The sequence below is a fragment of the Bufo gargarizans genome, chromosome 6, assembly GCF_014858855.1.
Source record: "Bufo gargarizans isolate SCDJY-AF-19 chromosome 6, ASM1485885v1, whole genome shotgun sequence".
NCBI lineage: Eukaryota > Metazoa > Chordata > Amphibia > Anura > Bufonidae > Bufo > Bufo gargarizans.
Window position 1 is genome coordinate 48,765,324 of NC_058085.1, and position 16,648 is coordinate 48,781,971.

The 16,648-nt window shown below is 48.0% G+C and overlaps 1 long non-coding RNA gene across 1 annotated transcript in view; it reads right to left on the bottom strand.

The window, feature by feature from the left end:
• The window catches only part of LOC122941284, a 112,682-nt gene extending 96,869 nt beyond the window's left edge, over positions 1–15,813 (bottom strand). The window contains exon 1 of the long non-coding RNA XR_006390435.1: positions 15,557–15,813. This is a non-coding gene — a long non-coding RNA (uncharacterized LOC122941284). The remainder of the gene's footprint in view (positions 1–15,556) is intronic.
• Positions 15,814–16,648: the final 835 nt, after the last annotated feature.

The window sequence follows — 16,648 nt, forward strand, 5'->3', positions numbered from 1 at the left end:
ACCCAAGCTCTGTCCATTCTGTGACCAGCCTCTCCCTTGCTGCTTTGCCACTGCTTGGCAAACCAGTGAGGGAGGGAACTGGCCATAGTAATGAGTGGAACTTGGGTTCAACCAGAGCAATGGTGATGCCCTCATTGCACTAAAGACCTATTTTGCATATTAAGAAAAAGTATCATAACTCAGGAATGGAGCCTCAGATCAACAAAGGAAAAATAGGTTATTCAGCGTTATAATCAGGTGAAGCACGGCTATGTGTCTATGCAGACAGGTAGATGAGGGAGGTCGCTGGTGACAGATTCTCTTTAAGGGCCCTTGCATATGACTGTATGCCCTCCGTGAGCGGGCCATATGTCCCGGAGCAGAATTGATCATGCGCACACAGCATGATAAATTACAATGATGCTATGGATGTCGGGCCGCCCGCATGAGTGCGGGACAAAAGTCCTGCGGGCGGTCCAACGTGCACACCATCATTGTAATCTATAATGCTGTGTGCTCCCGATCAATGCCGCTCCAGGACATAGGGCCCGCTCACAAACCGTATATCTAGGGCAATAACTGAGAGAAGAACAGACATTTCAGAAGGTCTAGAGCCATGTTCCAAGGCCATGCTGGACTCAGACAGTAGGGGAACGCGCGTTTATGCCATTAAGACTTTACTGCTTATACTCTGGGTATATTGCTTGCTAAAGACTCACCAGTCGAAGCATCGCTTGTTTGGTGAATAAACACTGGATTATTTTTGAAGACATTGAGTGCCGCGGCCATCTTCTTCTCCTCTTGCTTCGGCATTTGCCACACTTTGAAACGGACTGGCCAACCGGATCTAAGAACTGCACAACTGCCTGGGAATTGCGGAAAGAGTAAACAAGAATGGAACCGCATGCCATTCTCTTGGCCCTGCGCCTCCCCTCTGGGTCGCTGCACATGCCAAATAGATGCAGATCCTACCCCTCTCCTGAACCACAGTACTTGGACCTCAGCGGACCTGAGACGACCGCTACATCCAGGCGGATGGGGAAGAAGCTGCACATGCGGAAGAAGCTGCACATGCGGACGGTCCTGTTCATTCGCTTCTAAGGGAGTTGTCTGAGCAAGTGTGCTGCCTCCAAGACTCTAATAAAGGGGAATGGAGAGTCACACATGAATGTCCAAGATGGGAATAATATTTTAAGGCTTAGCAGCAAAGACTTCTGACCAAACACTGTACTGTATAATATACAAAAGGAATTCACTAACTAAATACACTCCAGAGCTGCACTCACTATTCTGCTGGTGGAGTCACTGTGTACATGCATTACATTACTTATCCTGTACTGATCCGGAGTTACATCCTGTATTATACTCCAGAGCTGCACTCACTGTGTACATACATTACTTATCCTGTACTGATCCTGAGTTACATCCTGTATTATACTCCAGAGCTGCACTCACTATTCTGCTGGTGGAGTCACTGTGTACATACATTACATTACTTATCCTGTACTGATCCTGAGTTACATCCTGTATTATACTCCAGAGCTGCACTCACTATTCTGCTGGTGCAGTCACTGTGTACATACATTACTTATCCTGTACTGATCCTGAGTTACATCCTGTATTATACTCCAGAGCTGCACTCCCTATGCTGCTGGTGCAGTCACTGTGTACATACATACATTACTTATCCTGTACTGATCCTGAGTTACATCCTGTATTATACTCCAGAGCTGCACTCACTATTCTGCTGGTGGAGTCACTGTGTACATACACTACATTACTTATCCTGTACTGATCCGGAGTTACATCCTGTATTATACTCCATAGCTGCACTCACTATTCTGCTGGTGCAGTCACTGTGTACATACATTACAGTACTTATCCTGTACTGATCCTGAGTTACATCCTGTATTATACTCCAGAGCTGCACTCACTATTCTGCTGGTGGAGTCACTGTGTACATACATTACATTACTTATCCTGTACTGATCCTGAGTTACATCCTGTATTATACCCCAGAGCTGCACTCACTATTCTGCTGGTGCAGTCACTGTGTACATACATTACTTATCCTGTACTGATCCTGAGTTATATCCTGTATTATACTCCAGAGCTGCACTCACTATTCTGCTGGTGCAGTCACTGTGTACATACATTACTTATCCTGTACTGATCCTGAGTTACATCCTGTATTATACTCCAGAGCTGCACTCACTATTCTGCTGGTGCAGTCACTGTGTACATACATCACGTTACTTATCCTGTACTGATCCTGAGTTACATCCTGTATTATACCCCAGAGCTGCACTCACTATTCTGCTGGTGGAGTCACTGTGTACATACATTACATTACTTATACTGTACTGATCCTGAGTTACCTCCTGTATTATACTCCAGAGCTGCACTCACTATTCTGCTGGTGCAGTCACTGTGTACATACATTACATTGCTTATCCTGTACTGATCCTGAGTTACATCCTGTATTATACTCCAGAGCTGCACTCACTATTCTGCTGGTGGAGTCACTGTGTACATACATTACATTACTTATACTGTACTGATCCTGAGTTACCTCCTGTATTATACTCCAGAGCTGCACTCGCTGTTCTGCTGTTTTTATTGGAAACTGTTGAAAAGCCTGTTGACAGACATATGAAAAACAGAGAAAGCTCAACACCTATACTGAATGCTGGGAGATATCAGCTCTAAAGCCTGCAGAATTGTGAATTTTGCTCTGGGCTATAACTCAGCAGTGTATGTAACAGTATAGATCTGTAGGATTGTGGACAACGTGTGGGGTAAAGCAAACTCCCCAGCCGCTGTAACAGATATGAGGTGGGGGGGTCCTTTACCAAAGATCAGTATCTTATTCTGGTGTTTGATATACCCTGCGCAGGCCTAGTCATAAATCAGGCGCATCCTCCTGTCCATGCGTCCCTGGCTGGAGTAGTATTTAATCGTCTTTTTTACTAGGAAACTAATATCAATGGAAATTAATTTGCTGGAGCCGACGGCTCCGCGTCTGCCGCCATCCTACCCCTATCAGTGCCGAGGGCTGTGTAAAAACATTGCGTGTGCCTAAATATAGGAGCATGGGTGTCCAAAAAGTTGCAAACCAGTACTGGGCTACTTTTTTTTTTTACATCAGATTCTGGCATAAGTGGGACGTAAGAAATGACCCCCAATGCCAGGACGTTAATTCTGTTAAAGTGGTTGTCTCACTTTATCAAATAGCATTTATCATGTAGACAGAGTTAATACAAGGCTCTTACTAATGTATTGAGTGTCTATATTGCTTCCTTTTTCTGTCTGGATTCATTTTTCCATCACATTATACACTGCTCGTATCCAGGGGTTACGACCACCCTGCAGCGCAGATAAGAGGTGGCCGGGATGGGATCTGCTGTGCATGCGTGCCTTTGTGCTCTCCAACAGTCCTTTTTCTACAGTGTGCAGAAACGACCACCATTGCTGCATTACAGGGTGGTCAGTAACCCCTGGATCAACAGTGTATACAATGAATCCAGCCAGCAAAGGAGACAATATGGACAATCACAATACAGTAGTGTATCTGATCGGTGGGGGGGTTCTGACACCTGGGACCCCCGCCAATCAGCTGTTTGAGAAGGCACCTGTACTCTCCGCGGTCTTCTCTCTGCTCACCAAGCACAGCGCCGTACGTTGTATAGCGGCTGTACTTGGTATTGCCACTCAGCCCCATTCACTTTAATATGGCTGAGCTGCTCCTAGTCCATGCGACACATGAACGTGACGTCACTGGCATAGGAAAGGCAGAGATAAAGCCCTAGTGTTACGGTGAGCGCCGGTACAGTCTCAAACAGCTGATCGGTGGAGTCCTGGGTATTGGACCCCCACGATTAGATACTGAGGTTAGGTCATCAGTATGAAAATTTCAGAAAACCCCTTTAAAATTTCTCTACATGATAAATGCCATTTGCTGCAGCGAGACCACCCCTTTATTCCGTGAAATTCTAGACAGATTTGGTGGTGGTGTTCTCCAGGAAAACCGAAGATCAACCAGGTAAAAAGGGACTCCTTTTGGATCCCTGCTGCCCACAACAACATAACCGCCTCCGCCGGTGGTCGCCCAAAGCACAAGACCCCTTCCAGACTGGTGGCATCTAATGGGAGACGTCCATGTGGACACGTATGGTTTAACCTGTTATAGCCCGCGGATGCTCGGGGACCACCCCACCCCAGCATCCTCTGTAGATGCTCCATCTGTTGACCATGATGGTGTCTCGGCCCGCCAGCTGTTTCTCTGTGCTCCAGCGCCCAAACCCTGGGCACCCCCCCATGAGTTCTGAGCTACAGGCCCTGATGAGAGGAGGCCATTATTTATATCCCAACTATTTCAATCCTACTTTACCCCCCTTCCTTCTACTTCTCCTCTCAAACAAACGCGTTGTGTTAGGAGCCGTCTCCGCAGGACAAAGTGTGCGTTTGTCTCCCCTCTGGGGAGAAATGAAAGGGACTCTGTCTCCTCCGTGCCATGCTGGGACCTCAGCTCTTTATCCTCGCAGCTCTGCAGGACAAATGCTATCTGAGGAGACATAGAGACCCTCTTCAGAGCAGAAAGGGGGGCTTGTTCTGATGGGCCTTTAATGGTGAGCTCGGAGTGAACATTAGGACAGAGGGTCTGTGTCCTGGCCTTACAATGGGCTGAATTATTACAGCCCCGGCCTGGGAAGGAGGAGAAGCAGAGCATTCACATTATTAGAGGAAGGGGGGACCACAAACAATCAGAGATGCCCTTCTTCCCTCTGGAGTATTTTGGGGGGGAATTTTCAAAAGGAAGCTATTCTATCCAAAGCATCTCTCAGCGAAGATGAGGAGAAGTGGCCACTGTGGACGATGAGGCAACTGGAGTCCGGGACTGTACGGTCGCAGCACTTTACTATGCTGACTGCTGTATGCTTTTATATAGGTGCACCCTTGCTCGGACCCTCTTAAACTAAGCCAAATACACAGCCCCCCCCCCCCCCCCAACTACTATATGGCCCAGGAAGAAGCATCATTCTAATGAACCCTCCACAGGCACCTCAACGTAGTGGGGGAGGTCAGTCTGTCAATAAAGGAGGCAAGCGCTTTGTGATGGTGTGAACCGGTAAGAGGAGGGGGGTACAGTATAGGGATCTATAGCTCTGCGGACCCATAGAACTATCCACGGCAAGACAACGAGTATATGGAGCGTTCACTTAGGCTTCATGCACATGAGCCCCTGTATTGTGCGGTCTGCAAAATGAGGATAGGAAAATAATGAGATCCACATACCCTGTTGGATGATGGGTGCCCACGGAGGACGAAGAATCGTCACTGTACAAAATGAGGATGACACGAGTGTGACCTCCGTGATGCATCCGTATATTTTTTTCTTTTTGCAGACCCATTGACTTCAAAGGTCCTTGGTCCCTATTTTGCAGCCAAGGACAGGACACGTTCTATCTTTTGCGTTACGGACAGAATAAGGATCATCTGTATGTCCGTTCCGCAAAGGGGTAGAACGCGTCCTATTCTTGGCTGCAAGATGCGGACCTCGGACTCATTGAAGTTAATGGATGTCATAAGTATTTTGAAGATTCATGTTTTGCAGACCACAAAATACATACAGTTGTGTGCATGAGGCCTGAAAGGTATAAACGTAGCCCCTATTCACAGGACAGGGTTCAAAGGAACCACCATAGTCATAAGAAGGGGGGGTCCAGAGTTCCCAGAATAATGCGGTGGACGAGCATGCTCGCTGCCGCTCCATTATTTCCTATGGTGCTGCTAGAGATAGAGTCCAGCATTACAGCAGGACTGAATGGAGCCGCACCGCACATGCTCGACCAGCAATCCACTTATTTGGGGAATTTGGGACCTGATTGAAGACAGACATGGGTGCACAACAGCTGGTAAAGACTGTGACTAAGGCCTCAGTGCAATTTGCAGAACTGAACGGGCGGCCCGTTGTAGAAATGCCTATTCTTGTCCGCAAAACGGACAAGAATAGGACGTTATATTATTTTTTTTGCGGGGCCACGGAACGGAGCAACGCATGCGAACAGCATGTCCGCATCTTTTGTGGCCCCATTGAAGTGAATGGGTCCGCATCAGAGCCGCAAAAACGGCGGCTCGGATGTGGACCCAAACAACGGCCGTGTGCATGAGGCCTAAGGCTCTGTTCACACCTACATCAGAGCCTCTGCCAGGAAAAATAGCCATTGTTGTCCAGGCTCTGACAGACCATTGCGACTTCCATTCTGAATAAAAACGCAATGCTAGTGTGAACACAGCCTGAGGCACATGCAGGTCTCACTTGTAAAAACTGCAGCAAAGCAGTCACATGTGAAGCCATTCCCAGGCCATTTCTCTCGAAGCTCAGTTCCGCCTAGTAGGCTGCAGGATCGGAGATAAGTTTCTAATACAATTGAACTTTTTCTAAGATCTCTGCCTGCAATCAGTGAATAAGAACGTTCTTGTTTGCGTCAAGTATCAAGCGCAGCGCATAGAAAGTGATCTAAACAGCCAGGACTCCAGACGGATACAAAATGTATCGGTGCGGGTAAAATGTAGCACAGCGCCCAGAGATCAGCGCTGTAGGACCCCGTTCACACAGGCAAAATCCGGCATGTATTCTGCAGCAGAAACCCCTTCACTTTCGGCTGTGTTTTTAAATGTCAGCACTGCGGATTGGCTCATGGGTTAGCTTCACTGAATGGAGTTGAACTGCAAGCGGCGTCCGTCCTAAAACAGCACCGTGCCCTATTGGCGCAGGCACGGCTATAAACCACGGCCACATGAAGAGCAGTGTGGCCTGCCACTGAAAATAGGAGGCAGATTCGGGGAGGTCGCCGGAGGCTCTCATGTGGAATCTGGGTCAAATACTGCCAGCAAAAAATAAACTCTGTGTGAACAGGGCCTATAAGTGCTGCTTTCTGGTGTGCACGCGAGCCTTTTTTTCACCCAAAAAAAGCATCCAAAACTTGAGCAGCATTTAGGCGCTTTTTTGTCCAGGTAGTGAAATAATGTGTTTCAGCACAGGTGGTTATACATGGAATTTTTTGCATTTTTTTTTTTTTTTTATAGTAAAATATGTACCTCCCCTCCCACCAAATGTTACTTCCTCTGTAAAGTAGTATGAATCAAATACACTTGTACTAAAAAAGTCATGCAAAAACGCCATAAAAGACGCAGTACAGACTGCAATTAGAATTTTTTCGTAGGGAGAAAAAACAAAACAAAAACCTGTATCTGATCCTTCTCCAGCCTCCGTGTCTATATCACGCATGAAATAGGTCACTTCCCTTCCAGGTAATTACAGTTATTTCCAAATTCAACAAATTCTTCAGGAGTGACTAAGTGTTACAGCAGAGCCGGGGAACAGACGGCAGGAGAGGTGACTCAGGCCGCCATCCCTCCGGGGCCGAGAGGAGAGTCCTGCACTCGAGTAAACCCGTCCTGCTGACCTCACCATCGGCCACATGAAGATGCGCAGGAGACGGCGCCATGACCAGAGGGGGAGCGTTAGGCCCCTTGCAGAAAAAATGTGCAATTTCGCAAACAAGTTCATTCAGTATTGCCCGCGATTGCGTTCAGTTTTTAGCACGCGGGTGCAATGCGCATTGATGTGTTTTTTCACGAGCGCGATAGAAAACTGAATGTTTACAAACAACATCTCTGGGCAACGAATCCGTGAAAAACGCATCACATCCGCACTTGCGATTTTAACGCAGCCCCATTCACTTCTATGGGGCCAGCGTTGCGTGAAAAAAACCCCTGCAGAATATAGAACATGCTGCGATTTTCACGCAACGCACAAGCGATGCGTGAAAACCAACGCTCATGTACACAGACACATTGAAATGAATGGGTCCGGAATACTCGCTCATGTATAAGGGGCCTTAGAGTGTGATGGTAAAGGATAGAGGCTCTTGGCAGAAGCGCAGATGAAGGTCACGAGCCCCTGTACAAGATGCCAGCTGAAATATAGACTATCGCCGCCTGATAAGACACTTACTACAATACGGGGAAGGTTTGCTCATCACGACAATACGATATGGAGGTAAGGCTGGGGTGACTGCTGCCGTCCCTGCTCGCCCCTTCTCTGTCCTGAGCTGAAGACCCAGGAGCCGGCTAGGGGTTATAGTGGAGAGGGAGGCACAGATTGGGGACATGCTGAATAATCTGGGAGGACTGTGCACGAGACGGGCCCCTGACAGCTTCATGTGCTCCATGGCCTCATGGACACGAATGAGTGGTGTCCGTGCTGCGGACCGTAAATTGTGGTCCATGATGCATGGGCACTGACTGTGTGCCCCCCATCTGTGGACACGAACCCATTCACTTGAATGTGATCCATGATCCACATCCGACGATCCAACTACTTTCTTCCAGAAAACCCATGGAAGCACTCCATAGTGCTTCCGATCTGTGCCTCCGTTCCGCACCTTCCAGATTGCGGACCCATTCAAGTCAATAGTTCCACATTCGTGAAACGGTATTCACACGGCCAATGCCGTATGTTGTGGACCAGCAATACGGGCACGGATCTTCTATGTAAAGGTGCTGTCTGATATTTTGATATTGATTGCCTATCCTCAGGGTAGGGGATCAATATCTCAATCGGTGGGAGTCCCGGGACAGTCGCTGATCAGCTGTCTTATGAGCACTGCGGCCTCCTCACAGCTTACCAAACACAGCACTGCCCATAGTATAGTGGCAGTGCTTGGTATTGCAGCTCAGGTCTATTCACTTGAATGGGACCGAGTTGCAACAAGGTCATGTGACCAATAAAGATGACGTCACTGGCCTAGGAAGAGACTGCAGCGCCACTGCCTCTTCAAGTAGCTGATTGGCAGTGGTGCCAGAAGTCAGACCCCACTAATCAGATATTGTGGGCCTATCCCGAAGACCAGCCATCAATATCACAATCTCAGACAACCCATTTAAAGTCATATTTGCTAATAATTACATTACTAACCCCAAGCTGTGGAACAATTTTATTCCATCTTCAAGGACACATCAAACGCTCTGCTTACTAAATTTTACAAGGGCCATATTTACCACTAAGCTCCGGAGGTCCACTGCCTAGGGTGGCACCTTGTGGAGGGCAAGACCAGCCAACAGCAATTAAAATTTAATGAATATAGTTTTATAAAATACTCCCTCCCCTGTATTTTCTTCACATGTGTATAAGCCCCTCCACAACCAGGACTGCTGGCAAGAACGTCAATGCTGTGTAAGGCCCCTTTCACATGAGCGTGAGGGGAACGCACTGCACCCGCACTGAATCCGGACCCATTCACTTCAATGGGGCTGTGCAGATGAGCGGTGATTTTCACGCATCACTTGTGTGTTGCGTGAAAAATCGCAGCATGTTCTATATTCTGCGTTTTTCACCCAACACAGGCCTCATAGAAATGAATGGGTCTGCGTGAAAATCGCATAGCATCCGCAAGCAATGTGTCACCGCCAGTTCTGTGAGAAGGTCTGACAGACGTTCTTCTCTACCTCTTGTATGACGTTCTTTGTTTTGGTTTCACTTTGTCATCTCTTTTCCTTTTGTCAGGTGTCACTTATTTAGACATAATCGTCTTCCTTTATATTCCCTCCCATACTGCCTCACTTTGCGGTTTATACTACTTCCTGGTTCACTGCTGGAGGCTGCGTCTGCTGTTTGCTCAGATAAGTTTTTTCCTTTGTGTTTCCTTGCTGGCTTGATTCTAGGTGACCCTCACTCTGTCCGTATTAAGTGCAGGGAGCCGGTGGTCGTGTCCCCTCACTACTATAGGGTTTTTAGGTGTCACACAGTCTTAGGTACGTGGGCATGCAATCGTCTACCATTGAGACCCTTGCATGTGCTTAGCAGTCAGGGAGAGCTCTGGTTGCTAGGTGATGATGTTAGTAAATTGATTAAAGTCAATTTACTGTATTATTTTCCCTTATAACATGGTTATAAGGGAAAATAATAGCATTCCTAATACAGAATGCTTACTAAAATGTTGCTTGAGGGGTAAAAAAAAAAAAAAAAAAAATTTACTCGCCCCATCCACTTGATCACGCAGCCGGCATCATCTTCTTTGAGGATCTGCAAAGGGACCTTTGATGACGTAATCTCGCTCACCACGTGGTAACGTCAGCGCAGGACCTGCTGAATGAAGATAAAAGATCCTTCTATCTTCATTGAGCAGGACCTGCACTGACGTCACCACGTGGTGAGTGCGATTACGTCAAAAGGTCATTTTGCAGGTTCCCAAGGAAGAAGAAAGAAGACGATGCCTGCTGCGCGATCAAGTGGATGGGGCGAGTAAATTTAATATATATTTTTTTTCAACCCCTCAATCCACATTTTAACCATGTTATAAGGGAAAATAATAAAATCTACACAACACCGAAACCCGAACTTTAGTGAAGAAGTTCGGGTGTGGGTACCACATTCATTTTTTTTTAATCACGCGCGTGCAAAATACATTGCACTCGCGCGGAAAAAAAAACTGAACAACGCAATCAAAACTGACTGAAATTAGGAGCACACTCGCGCGGGTTACCCGGGACACATCTGGAGCAAATCCGACATGCCCGTGTGAAAGAGGCCTTAGTCTCCAGATCAGATTGGCTGCATCGTCACGTTTCGAAGGGCGACCAGGAAGTACAGAGACCTGCGGGGTTAGGGGAAGAGTCGGAACGGGAGCGGTGGGTGAGTATTGCTAATGTTATTATTTTATGTCACTCTGAACAGTTGTTACAAAATGTTTAAGATCCAGTATTGCTAGGGGAACGACAACAATACTACTCAATATTACATCATGCCCATTGAAATCAATAAATGCCTATCAATGCCAATATCCTCTTTGCTTCAAGTGCAGCTGTCACTGGTGTGGCCTTGAGCACTAATGAGAAACTTCCAGTGGAAGAAGGGTCATTTACTGTTATTATAATGGACCACCCAAGAGACATTGGGTCACAATGGCTGTTGAAGACCTCCGCTCTTACACTCCACCAACCATGAGAATCTATGTCTCTGAGATGTCAGAAGTTGAGGAAAACTCTGCTTTTGTAGCAGAAACTACGTTATTACTTTGACGTTTCCCTTATGGGTCATCTTACATAGGGTCACCTATAACAGAACTGGTCCAAAAGCAGCATTGGGACCTTAAGCAATCCTTAAGTAGCCAGAATCAAGAAAAGTGGTTTCTCAAAGTGGACAAATCCTCTAAAGTTGCCCACGGACGTGGTAACACAAGTTCCACTTCCAACCTCTAAAAGCTACATAAACTCAGCAACTAAAGAATAAATACACTATACCATATGATTGGATAAAAGTGGATGTTCATGTGTCCTCCAAACTAGTAGCTCTGGGGAGCCCCTAACATTAAATTCTGATCGACCACAATTCAGCATGAAGTCGAAAATGATCAGCCACACGATTCTTCTCCCAGCAGACCACGGATGGAATTTTCCTACCTTAAAGGATTACATTTTCAACAGCCATCAGAGTCAATAGTCAGAACAATGGTCAGTCAAAAATCAGACAGACATGTTTTGGTAAAAGCTGCCCATACACATCAATGATTGTGCCACCTGCCTGTCACTGTGTGGCTAGACTACTCCCTAATCTACAGTAATGGGCTTGTCATTCGTTATATACACACACACACACACACACACACACACTACATTAGTGACTAATAGGGGGCTTTAGTTGCTCTTTAAACCTGGTATTATCTCATAATGCCCCTTTTTACAACCTCTTCCAGTTTAAATTAAGCCCCTGTTCACACCCAGTCACTTTCGTTGACAGACCTGTCAGCTTCAATCTCCTGGATAGTATCAACCTTGCATTTTAAATGCTTAGCCTGCAAGATGGAGAGGATCTGTGAAGATCTGTCCGGCCATGGTCTATGGCACAGCACCCATGATCAACCTAAGAAGCAGCCCTATGGCATACGGCAGGACTCCCAACTCTAGATCTCCAGTGCCATCCTCACAAATGGAAGCTGGACTGTCTTCAGAGAAGACATCTATTATGAGGATGAGTAGGATAATCACATGGAGGGTCCTGATATTTTCAGTCCACAGACTGGGTTAGGCGAGTAGATGTATGCGGGCCCTTACACTATCAACAGGCTTGCTCCGCAGACAATTTACTTGGTTGAACATACGTGTTAAATCAAATCTGGAGACGGTTCAGGAAGAGCCACACGAGGGCCACATCTGGGATGCAGCTGAAAACTGCGCTGATGTGCTGCGGTTTTAGAATTCATGGTTCAGCAGATACACGATTGTGCCAGAAAGAGCCGTTTCACCCAAAACGACGATAGTAAATGGCCTTGTGGTTATGTGGGCGATAGCCAATTCCCAGCACCCACCTAATTTAAGAACAGCAGTGGCAGCATACAGTCGTGGTTATTGGGTACACGGTGGTGCCATCTCATGAGGCCCTACCCTTAGAAGTTCCTTTACTTGTTGAAATCCAAGCCCAATGCCTCTTACCCGGTCACCTGCTGTCGGTGTCAGCTGAGAGACCCCTGTACATGCCACCTTGCTGCCGGTATGGTTGACTTTTCTCTGGTGTGTACGGCCATGCTTTCTACACATGCTGGGAACAACCACGTCTGCTTGTGGCACCTGCTGAGCTACGAGGGCTTCCAGCTCCACATTCACCTTCCTCTCGCTCTCATCCGGTCTCCTCTGTAAGAAGGATGAAAATCCTACACAGACCTTTCACTTTGCAGACCCTATGGTCTGGGCTGACCGCTAAACACAAAGAAGCCTACAGGACTGACAAGAAAGCTTTTGTGCTCGTGGTCTCCCCTGGTGAGAGCTACGAGTCTGTAATCCTGGGGACGGGCACACATGGCGACGGCGTGTTCATTCTGAACCGTGTCTATCCTGGGACATGGCCCATAATGACTGCAGCATGTCCACCTTCACTTAGACTTCTGCTCCATCTAAGGGAGGGGGGGGGGGGGGGGGGGCTAGTCACAGGCCGTATCAGTCATTTAAAGGGGCAGTCTACTGTAGACAACTGCCTGTCCACCTAACAGTCCCTTTTATAGCATGTCTCTTGACTCCAGATGTATGTTCTCCATAGAAAGAGATCTGATGGTCAATCTAAGAATGGTGAGGAGTAACAGTAGCCATGATGCCTAAACCGATGGTTACTTACCCTAAAGTTTATCCACTCTCCACTTGCCTTGCAGTTGAACATAATCAGGACCGGTCTTAGCGATGTACAGGACAAATAACCTACCATCCCTGCAGGGGGCGCCACTAGCACCAAGAGTTTACACGTGTATGTTGGCCAAATACACCGATTATGGTGGGATCGGCTGACCATCTAGTAGGGAGGTTTCCGGACTCTAAACCCAATGGTAGACGTCACTGAAAAGGATCATGAGTGTTGGATCTCAGCATGGATAATATAAGCCACCACCAGAGGCTTATTCCCCCGTCCGCATGCATGGCCGAGCCTTGATGGGGTCTATGGTATACGCAATGAGAGTAGCCTCATGGCGCCCAATTACTCCATGTTATCAGACGTTATTAGGATGACTGACCAGGAACCTAGACAAGTCCCACATCTCCAGGGATCTGTCCTCTCTCCATCATCACACACAGATGGATGCAAAAAGTCTGAGGGTGATGGATGATAGAGAGGACTGATCCCTGGAGATGTGGGACTTGTCTAGGTTCCTGGTCAGTCATCTCAATAATGTCAGACTTTTTGCATCCATCTGTGTGACCGATATCAGCTAATCCTCTTAATAAGACATATACGAGCCCAGGTTAGAGCAGATGAGACCATGACGTCCCAGCCTCATCTGTCAAGACGCCCTGGAAAGTTGTAAATGAGCGAGAAAAATGTTACCATGTGCAGCCTCGGTGACACCCCGAGCAGAACACACGCAAGGAAATTCTTGTGATGGAGAGATAAAGGCATTGTGATAGTGGAGCATGGTGACCTTTCCTGGTGGAGTAACATGGCTGATAATGCCCCTTATCACCAGCACACAGCATCATTGTGAGGGGAAGAAAGACTCCATTGTGCCGTCCTAGGGGAAGCGGACACAGATTTCAGCTATCAGAATACTGCACAGACCTGGGTCCAAGAAGGTCCTCCTATAGGGAACCATTATACCAGAACCGTCTGGAGACACTGGACCAGAGAACGGGTCTGACCAGCATTTGGCTCCAGAGTTAGGCCTCTGTTCTCCATATCAGGTCTTGACATTGGCACGAAGACTTGTTGCCTAGACAGATGTGGAGTCTTAACCCTTCCAGCAGAGAACAGACCCAGTCCAAGCCTGGAGGGGGGGGGAAGCAAGGTGGTGGGCAGAAGTGAGACTGGCAGTGCCAATCACTTGTCTGTCTGACCTTGAACAGTGGACTACTTAAAAAAGGCAAAGCAGCGCCTGGAGTTCCTGAAGAGCTCGGCTATGGCTGCCTGTCCGCCCCAGTTATGGTGGCATCATACAGATTAAAGCATCTGAGAAGTTTCCTTTCGGTTGTGCCCACCTTCTACCCTTCTAGTGTCTGGCAGCATACTGGAGGACAGATAGCAGTGGTGATCATCATCATCTGAGGAGAACATTAGGATATTTACAAGGTCAGGCCCTGTGTCCAGTGTAGATGGCACCAGCATAAAAAGACTGGGGAAGTAGCCAGTGAAGTTACACCTGGATAGTGTTTATGGGTGCTCTCCTGGATGCCAGGCAGACAGGGACTGCTTTACCTGAGGTCCTGACAGGGAGGGGGAGGGCTTCATCATACAGCACAGGTGTTATATGAGGAGCATGTAGGTACTGCCAGGTGACTGGGCAGAGGTAGGTGGTGAAGAGACCAAACAGAAACCAGTCTGACCAACATGGACAATGTTATAAGATATAGATAGTACCTATCCATATACAAAGCACTATACACAGACCATATACAACCTACTGGAAATAGTCCACATACACATGGTCTATATACACAGTCCACATACAAAGTATTACCCCCCCCCCCCCCCCCCATATCATATAGATAGAACTATACAGTCTCTGTACATATTGTATACAACATACAGTCCATTTACAATGTACATAGTCCCTGTCCACAGTCCCTATAGACAGTCCCTGTCCACAGTCCCTATAGACAGTCCCTGTCCACAGTCCCTGTCCACAGTCCCTATACACAGTCACTGTCCACAGTCCCTATACACAGTCACTGTCCACAGTCCCTATACACAGTCACTGTCCACAGTCCCTATACACAGTCACTGTCCACAGTCCCTATACACAGTCACTGTCCACAGTCCCTATACACAGTCACTGTCCACAGTCCCTATACACAGTCACTGTCCACAGTCCCTATACACAGTCACTGTCCACAGTCCCTATACACAGTCACTGTCCACAGTCCCTATACACAGTCACTGTCCACAGTCCCTATACACAGTCACTGTCCACAGTCCCTGTCCATAGTCCCTATACACAGTCCTGTCCACAGTCCCGACCTCCAGGCAGTAGGGAGCAGAGACATTACAGAAGGGCAGAGTCTATGGGAGCACAGCACCTGCCAGAGGTGCACTTACCTGCCGGTGTCCTCCAGGGTCCTGTCACCCATTAGTGCAGTAATCCATCTCCCTGAGAAACGTGTAAAGATAAATCCAGTTATATCCACAGCCAGGAAGCCGGTATTCCCACAGGGACGAGGAGCTCCCCCTGCCCCCACCAGTGACACCAGTAGAGGAGAGCCCTGTCCCCCCAGTGCAGCGCTGTAGCCATGCCGGAGGAGCGGGGCGCCGACATCCTGCAGCCGCCTGGTCCTCAGTCCCTCTGCCCACAACTGTGCCCGGGCTGGAGGTAAGAGCACAAGCCCCGCCCCCTCCTCTCAGGGACCGGCTGCCAACTAGCAGCCCCGGGACGCACGAAGAGCCCCAGCTCGTGCACTGCCTGCCGCTCCGCAGAGCTCGCCTCCTCCACAGTCCCTGGCAGGGTTAACCCCCTCACTGCTGGATGCTGCCCCTGCAGTGTGTCTGCAGCACAATCCTCACCTGCCCTGGAGGGAAGGCACTGGGCAGCATCACCCCCTGTGGGCTTTATTCATCTTTCTGTAATGCATCAGGTAATTGCAGAAATAACAATTCCTCAGGTAATGCTATGATCACTATAACCCCTGGATCAGCAGGGAGATTCCAGGACTTCCCCCAGTAGTCCTGCAGGCTGCCACTGTCAATGGGCCCCAGAGCCATGGCTGGTGAGGGCCCCCCCGATAACAATGTTACATTAGGAATTGATTATTATGCAAAATATTATTATTCCCACAGTGGATACATTGTTTCCACGACGATAACATATTCCAATGCGCTGTACATAGAACACAGGCAGGACCCAATAAAAAATAGGACCCCCCCCACCTATTATTCCTATGTACGAGGGACCCCGGGTGTCACTGATACCTCCGCACCCCTATAGTCATGTCCCTGCCTTTTTAGCCTGTATACATACAATATATAGCTAAGGGCGGGCCCTTCCTGGTGCCAGGACTGATCATCCAGTGCCCGACTTGCCTCCATCACTCCCAGATTGGGAAGGGTATGTCGTCGTCCACCAGAGGCATAAAGCTGCCCACATTAGATAGGTGTTGGCAAATACCCTCCCCTCCCCCCTCATATACATGCATG